The sequence below is a fragment of the Pinus tabuliformis genome, chromosome 1_2 (assembly GCF_031772625.1).
Source record: "Pinus tabuliformis cultivar Carrire ecotype Pingquan chromosome 1_2, CPIR1, whole genome shotgun sequence".
Lineage (NCBI taxonomy): Eukaryota > Viridiplantae > Streptophyta > Pinopsida > Pinales > Pinaceae > Pinus > Pinus tabuliformis.
The window spans coordinates 584,021,588-584,030,655 of record NC_142298.1 but is presented as its reverse complement, the minus strand read 5'-3'; the positions used below and the strand labels follow the sequence as shown (position 1 = coordinate 584,030,655).

Below are 9,068 nucleotides of genomic sequence, written 5' to 3'. Positions count from 1 at the left end.
TATTAGTCCCATGGGTTTAATATTATTCCCTACGGTTCATAATCCCATGGGGTTTTTGTATTAATATCTTAGTTTTATTATTCCTTGGGGTTTATAATATCAATACCCTAGGTTTATTATTCCCTTAGGTTTATAATATCGATCATGATCAACCATTGTCAATCATAGGCAACCATGTCCAACAATGGTTGAATGTCACATTGTGGCAAGGATTCTCTCACCATCAAAATAAACCATGTTTATTTTTGTCTTTCTAATATTTATATTATGGTTTACCAATGTTGGGTTTATAATATTAGTCCCTTGGGTTTAACATTATTTTCTTTGGTTCATAATCCCTTGGGGTTTTAGTATTAATCCTTTTGGTTTATTATTAACTTGGGTTTATAATATCAATCATGGTCATCTTTATGTTTCTCTTGTGTTTGTAATATTAATTCCTTGTGCTTCTTGATCCCTTAGGTTTTTAATATTTATGCGTTGGGTTGACTAATTCCTTAGGTTTATAATATTAAAGAGTTGGGTTTATTAGTTCCTTGGCTTTATAATATTAGTCCTTTTTGTTTAATATTATTCCCATTGGTTCATTATCTCTTAGAATTTTAGTATTAAACGCTTAGGTAATAACAAACAAAAGGGACTAATATTATAAACCCAATGTATACAAACCCTAAGATAACTATTAAAAATACTAAAGCCTAATAATAATAATAATAATTTATATTATTATAATAATATTAATATAATAATCATAAATATATAAGAATATAGTTCCTTTGTATAGTTATTAATTATCATAAATAACTGGTCTTTATTGTTATTGTTATAATAATATTGATTTTATTATTATTATAATAATATAATAATATTATTGTAATATTATAATTATATATTATTATTATATTATATTTTATTATAATAATAATAATACAATATAATTGTTATGATTTTTCTTATAATTTTATATTATTATATTATTTTAATAATATAATGATAATCTAATATTATTATGAGCTATTCTTATTATTAATTAATATATATTAGGAGTTTATATTATTAATATAATATTATATAATAATATATATAAATAATCTAGTTGTTAATATTTATATAGTTATTAATAATCCTAAATACCAATAATAATTAGCCCAATGTATACAAACCCTAAGATAAATATTAAAAATACTAAAGTGTAATAATAATAATAATAATAATAATAATAATAATAATATGAGTTTATATTATTATAATAACATTAATATAATAATCATAAATATATAAGAATATAGTTGCTATTATTTGTATAGTTATTAATTATCATAAATAATTAGTCTTTGTTGTTATTATTATAATAATATTGATTATATTATTATTATAATAATAATTATATTTGTATATTATTATAATAATATAATATTATAATGAGATATTATTATTATTATTATTATTATTTATTTATTATTATAATAATAATACAATATAATTGTTATTATTTTTTTTATAATTTTATATTATTATATTATTTTAATAGTATAATGATAATCTAATATTATTATGAGCTTTTCTTATTATTAAATAATATATATTAGGAGTTTATATAATTATTATAATATTTATATAATAATATATATAAATAATCTAGTTGTTAATATTTATATAGTTATTAATAATCATAAATACTGATAATAATTAACTCTATTTATACAAACCTTAAAATAAATATTAAAAATACTAAAGTCTAATAATAATAATAATAAGAGTTTATATTATTATAATAATATTAATATAATAATCATCAATATATAATTTTATAAGAATATAGTTTTTATTATTTGTATAGTTTGTAATTATCATAAATAATAAATAATTAGTCTTTATTGTTCTTATTATAATAATATATTATAATAATATTGATTATATTATTATTATAATTATTATTATATTTGTATATTATTATAATAATAATATAATATTATAATCAAATATTATTATTATTATAATACAATATAATTGTTATTTTTTTTTATAATTTTATATTATTATTATTACTGATAATATAATATTATTATGAGCTATTTTTATTATTAATTAATATATATTAAGAGTTTATATTGTTATTATAATATTTATATAATAATATTTAGAAATAATCTGGTTGTTAAAATTTATATACCATTAAATAATCCTATATAGTTATTAATAATCCTAAATATTGATAATAATTAATCTTATGTATACAAACGTCATGATAAATATTAAAAATACTAAAGCTTAAAAATAATAATAATAATTAATAATACTAATATTTGAAAGAATAACTTCGGCATAAATTACATGTAGACAGACATTTGTCGAGGCGTTTCGAATCAACTAGTGTGGTTCATCGTCAGGGCAAGTTGTCCTGACGATGAACCACACTAGTTGGTTCGAAACGCGTCGACAAATGTCTGTCTACATGTGATTTACGCCGAAGTTATTCTTTCAACTATTATGGATCACAGAAGCCTCAATTCAAATACTAATATTATTATGAGTTTATATTATTATATTAATATTAATATAATAATTATAAATATATAAAAATATAGTTGTTATTATTTATATAGTTATTAATTATCAAAAATAATAAATACTGGGTCTTTATTGTTCTTATTATAATAATATTGATTATATTATTATTATAATAATTATTATATTGGTATATTATTATAATAATATAATAATAATAATAATATATTATTATTATTATTATACAATATAATTGTTATTATTTTTTTATAATTTTATATTATTATATTATTTTAATAATATAATGATAATCTAATAATAAGTGGTCCGTTGCAACTAATTTTCTTATAATAATAATTGACCTTTATTTTTTGATTATTTACTGATAAACTATTATTTTGATCCTGGTCCTTTGGTCAATATTAGTGGTTGGTCAAACTAGCCGTTGGAGGCTCTGCTCGGTCTATATAACATGCTAAGTTGGATCTGTTTCTTCAACTTGTCGTGACGATGAACCACACTGGTTGGTTCGAAACGCGTCGACAAATGACATTCTATGTGATTTTCGCCGAAATCTTTCTCTAACTTAATATGGATCACAGAAGCTTAAACTCTATTATTATAATGATAATCTGCTATTATTATGAGCTATTCTTATTATTAGTTAATATATATTAGGAGTTTATATTATTATAATAATATTAATATAATATTTATATAATAATATATAGAAATAATTTGATTGTTAATATTTATATAGTTATTAATAATCCTAAATACCGAGAATAATTATTAATATGGTTGATATAAGTTTATCCGCTTATATCAACCACATTGGAAAATGTGATTGTATATATGTTTTATATACATTTATCGGCTTTTATCAATCACATTGGTAAATGTGATTATGCTAGTTAATACACTCTACCCGTTAGATACAAGCCAAAAGGATAGTGTGGTAAATGTGATTATGCTAGTTAATACACTCTACCCATTAGATACCAGCCAAGTGGATAGTGGATCGTTGGCCAGCCGACCTCTATATATAGCGTCTCTTCTAAACTGCAACTCATTGTATTGTAGTAGTGACACTTAACTTGCTGGCTGGTGGTTGCAATGGAGGCTAGAACTTTATCATGTCGATTTCTTTTATAGTAACAATTGCATTAGTATTAAATCCTTATCTTCAAGGTAAGGGGGCCACGGTCATGTATATTATAAACAAGGATCGCAAGCAATGCTTCTTTTATAGTAACAAGTGCATTAGTATTAAATCCTTATCTTCAAGGTAAGGGGGCCACGGTCATGTATATTATAAACAAGGATTGCAAGCAATGCTAGTCGCTGCCGATTTGGCGGGAGATCAAGAAAATTTGCCAAGGAGATCTGAGTGGATCATTATTTATTAAAATTAAATTTGTAAAACAAATATATATTGTGTTTGAAGCATGCACAGTTTTATTAGGTTATTGCAAGAAATATTTAAGATTTTAAAATTAGTTTTATTAGGTTATTGCAAGAAATATTTAAAATTTTAAAATTTATGTGATTCAGCCAATAAAAATAAAAATCAATATTGTTGTAATCACGGGGACTTTTTACCAATAACTATAGTAGTTATTGGATTGGAATTGGATTGGAATTGCAGCACTAATGGGGCTATAGTTATTGGATTGGAATTGCAGCACTAATGGGGTTCACTGTTATGTTTAATATCTTCTTCACACTAGCATTGGAGTACCTGAACATTACATTCAACTTCGGTTTAAACTTCGGTCTTTCCAAATAAAGTTCAAACATGTAGAGCTCTATCCCAATTTTTCATATATTTCGTTGTACCATTGGAAAGCAGCGGGCAATATTTACTAAAGACGAGTTAGAAGAAGATCAAGAACGAGACCCAATTTTTCATATATTTCGTTGTAGCCATTGGAAAGCAGCGGGCAATATTTACTAAAGACGAGTTAGAAGAAGATCAAGAACGAGAAATGCAAAACCTTTCAGTAAATTGATCAACTTCTTTGTCGACAAAGCGTTATCATGAAAACCAATCTTCTCGTAACATTCTTCTTGAGATTCAAATTTATTTTTATTAGTTAAACTTAATTCAATGACAAATTTTGAAAATATTTTAAAATTCAAAGAATAAAAGTGAACACAATTACATTAAAATTGAAAGGCTTTGCAAGGAGGCTTTCACATTCCACCTTCCTAGCATCCATTTATCTATTTATTTCCAACGATTTGCCTAACTAATTGTATTTGTATAGGAGCGAAATAAAAAGGCAAGATGGTTATCGCTGGAGTAAATATGGCCAGCAGTAAGAATAGCCCTTTTTCCACGTATTTTACAGAGTATTTTTCAGACTTTAGTGTTTTAATAAATATGTAAATTCAAATCATTGTTTGAATTTGTAGCAATTACCTTCTCTGAGCAAACCGGCACATGCTCGAAGAACTAAACATATTGTATAAAGTTGCCTAGAGCCATATATATGTCTGGCTATTGCTTCAATATGCTCTTTCTGCTTCGTCCATGCTTGCATACCAATTTCTTTAGCATAATCTCAAACCGTTCCACAGTATTCTCTCTCTGCCTAGTTCATGGCTGCATACGAATTTCTTTGGCATAATGTCAAACCATTCCAGAGTATGCTCTCTCTGCTTCATCCATGGATGCATACGAATTTCTTTGGCATAATCTCTCAAACGGTTCTAGAGGCTCGGTGACCTTCCTCAGGCTTGTGGCTATGGATCTCTATTTCCCTCAGACGGCCATATTAATCTTCAACAATAGTTCAGTTTCTTGCCTCAAATGACTATTAGAATTAGAATTAGCTGTGTGCAAGTAGATTTTAGAAGGGTGATTAATTCCTCAGACGGTGACTGAATAAGAATTGGAGTTTCAAAGGCAATATTGTCTCCAACGCCAGGGAGGTGACAGACATGCAACTTGCCACGACGCTGTCCATTGCATTGGAGTGGTGCCTTTCAAATACCAGGAAGGTGACAGACATGCATCTTGCCACGATGTCTATTGCATTGGAGTGGTGGCTTTCAATATATATTATACTGAAGTAGGAAAACATTAAATGTATCTTAAGTAATGCTAAATTACAAGTTAGCATTAAATTGGCATTCCAATGAAATTTGTAGCATTAAATTGGCATTCCAGTGAAATTTGAAAGGATTATAATACGTTTTAATAAAATTAAACTTTTTCCTTGCAATAAGAGGTTCGAATAAAATTTTTGCATAAAAATTTGTTTGATGAAATATTTCTGCTGAAACATTGGTTAAAAGGTAAAAATAATAATTATTCAAAGCAATTTAATGCTAGGTAAATGCTCATGGATCGCAATAGTCTCTGTGCCGCACGCAGGGGCTAATAAGAGATCTATTTGTTTTAAGATATCATAAATATGTGAGTTTAGGCTTTTGTGATGTAATATATTTTTTATTTGGTTCCATGCTAGCCAGTGTGGCTATCCATTTAGGGTCAGTGGCTAACATCCAGACATTTGATGAATAGCTAGCGGACTCAAAACGTGGACTCCGAAAAATGTGGACTCTGAAACACGTTGTCGGATATTTTGAATCCTATAAAAATATCATTGATAAATAATTGGCTTCTTAGAAAGTAAAGGAGATACAAATGCGAGATTTGTGATCCAGAACCAGTGTTCATACACGGTATGGGCCGCAGGAAATCCCATAGGTGGTGGTCAAGCGTTGGGACAGGGTTAAACTTGGAGTGCTGACATTCCCGTAGGAACAACAACTTCGGGCAAGTTTTGGGGGTGCACCGGATGCTCCTTTGATGCAACGATCAAAGCAACTACACCACTGGTGACTACAGCGGTTTGCTCAATTGCCAAGATTCAGGATAGCCTCTTGTGACACTTGTTGAATATACTGTGAATGGGACAAGAATTACGATTACCATGACATCTCTCTCATTGATGGTTTCAATAACCCCCTCTACATAACTCCCTCCGACACTAGCTGCACAGCACCCACCTATAGCAACAACATAAATCCCATATTCCCTCCGACACTAGCTACACAGCACCCACCTGGAGCAACAACATAAATCCCATATTCCCTCCGACACTAGCTGCACATCACCCACCTGTAGCAACAACATAAATCCCATATTCCCTCCGACACTAGCTGCACAGCACCCACTTGTAGCAACAAAATAAATCCCATATGCCCCGCAGAATTGAAAGTGACTGATGGATGCAACAGTGCTTGTGTAACTTTCAATTACCCTCATTACTATTGTGATGACTACCAGAACAACTTCCCTCCTACCGACTATTCACAAATATTCAAGGATCAATGCCAACGGGCCTACACCTATGCAGAGGGCAATGCTTCAGCACGTTCACCTGTACTTCTAGTGCAAATTACAATATTGTCTTCTGCCCTTGATCATGGAATAAAATCTGTTTCATAAATAAACTCACTTCTGTGTAATAACAAATACGTACCATTGTGTTCGCGAAGTTCTATGCCAAAAAGAAAGACACTATTGAAGTGATTGTTACAATCGATATGGAATGATTTAAAAAAAAAAAAAATCAACTCAAGTTTATTCAAGTTTATTGGAAGCTAGGTAATATCTATGAATTGAAAAGGGATGAGTACCTTACACCATTGAAATTAGAAGCACATCCATTCCATGCCATTTTAAAAATTCCCATGAAATGTCACACTGATAATATGTATAAGAGGCTTCGTTTGGATCTTTATGGTTTCCCTTAACTTTCTAGCCTACTTTGTTCCTCCATTGATAAACCCATTGACCACCCCTTTTATATGTCACTACTATCCATTCCTCTTCCCATGAAATGTCACGCTTATAATATTTCCCATGAAATGTTACACTGATAATATCCATAAGAGGGACTTTGTTTGGATCTTTATGGTTTACCTTAACTTTCTAGCCTACTTTCTTTCTCCATTGATAAACCCATTGACTACCACTTTTATATGTCACTACTATCCATTCCTCTTCCCATTATAATCACTAAAAAATAGGGTTCTCTCTCATTTTTTAATTGTTGAATGGTGTTGATCCATGGAACAAAGGAGAACAAATCCTTTGTGCTATCTATCCATGTAATTTGTAGTCCATACCCATTCAAAAGTGAAAATGTCCTGAAAACATAATTCTAGATGCATCAAGAAAGCTATAGAAGAAACAATGATGATTATTGGCTCCTTTTCATTCTAGAAGAATTCCATCCTCTATATATAAAAATCCTAATCGTTCACATTCATGCAAGATGATGTGAAGAACAAGATCTACAGAAGTGGTCCACCAAACATGGTACCCCATTTTGGGGTACACCCATTTACTCATATGGGGTTCCATGGCCACAACAATTCTTTTGTCTTCAACTCAAAAAGAGGACTCGGAAGGGAAATGAGAGGAGATCCACATCTTTCCATTTACCCATATGGGGTTCCATGGCTACAACAATACTTTTTTCTTCAACTCAAAAAGAGGACTAGGAAAGGAAATGAGAGGAGATCCACATCTTTCAAAGAAGAATCTGACAAATAAAAAGAATAAGACAACAATTTTCATATTTGATTTCCAAACATGTGTATCTACTATAAATATTCATAATGCCTTTTAAAGATGAAAGATGTCTCTTAGCCCCCAAAACAAACCATAGAAGCGAAAACTACTAAGAAAAATTGTCTAAAGTTGATCCATACTAGCTCAAGGAAAACCTTTGGTTAATTCTCTTTCTCCACCTAAGATCAAAGCACAACATCTAAAATCAAATGATTTGTGATGCCTTCCTAACGAGATACTTTGAGTCCCTTGAGATCTCCTCTTCAGTTGTCATCACATATCAATTTTTGAATACCCTAACCCATAATAATAAAAAGAAAGGGAGACAAAGGGAATCAATGCCAAAGCCACCTTAGGGTCCAAAAAATCCTAGATGGAAATCCATTATCGGGCATTGCAATGGAAATGAACTCGACATGTCCCGTAATCTAGTCGGTTATGAATACTCATTTGAACTAATCAAAGAATGAATCAACTTACTTTGTCATAGGATTTTTATAAGTCAATGTTTAGGATTTTGATAGGTTGATTTGACACCTTCCCCAAATGAATAGCTTCTTGAATTATTCGCACCAAATCATGAATTATCCTTTGAAATAAAAATGAAAATTTTTCTTCTGAAATAAATTCAATCAAATAGACTTAATTAGATAGCAATAACCTTTGCTGAAAGCTTGTATATCATGTTATAGCATGAAGTTTGTTGGAAAAATATATAAGAAACATCATTTTTATTTATGGGATTGACAGAAATAGATGTATAATTTACAGATCCCAAAAATTTCCTTTGTCCCTAAGACTCCCTAATCACCTTTAGCAAATCATCCTTCAACAAGTCATAGAAACTAATGAAAAATTCTACCATGATCCCATCTATACCTAAGCTCTTACCTTTTTCATGGATCCATGGTACACAAGAGTTTTAGACTCAAATAACAACTTCCTCCAATGACTAGTTCATTTCATC

The 9,068-nt window shown here is 29.3% G+C and overlaps 1 pseudogene; it reads left to right on the top strand.

The window, feature by feature from the left end:
• Window positions 1-3,624: 3,624 nt before the first annotated feature.
• LOC149206986 (pathogenesis-related 5 protein Cup a 3-like) lies at window positions 3,625-6,945 on the top strand (annotated as a pseudogene).
• The last annotated feature ends 2,123 nt before the right edge of the window (window positions 6,946-9,068 follow it).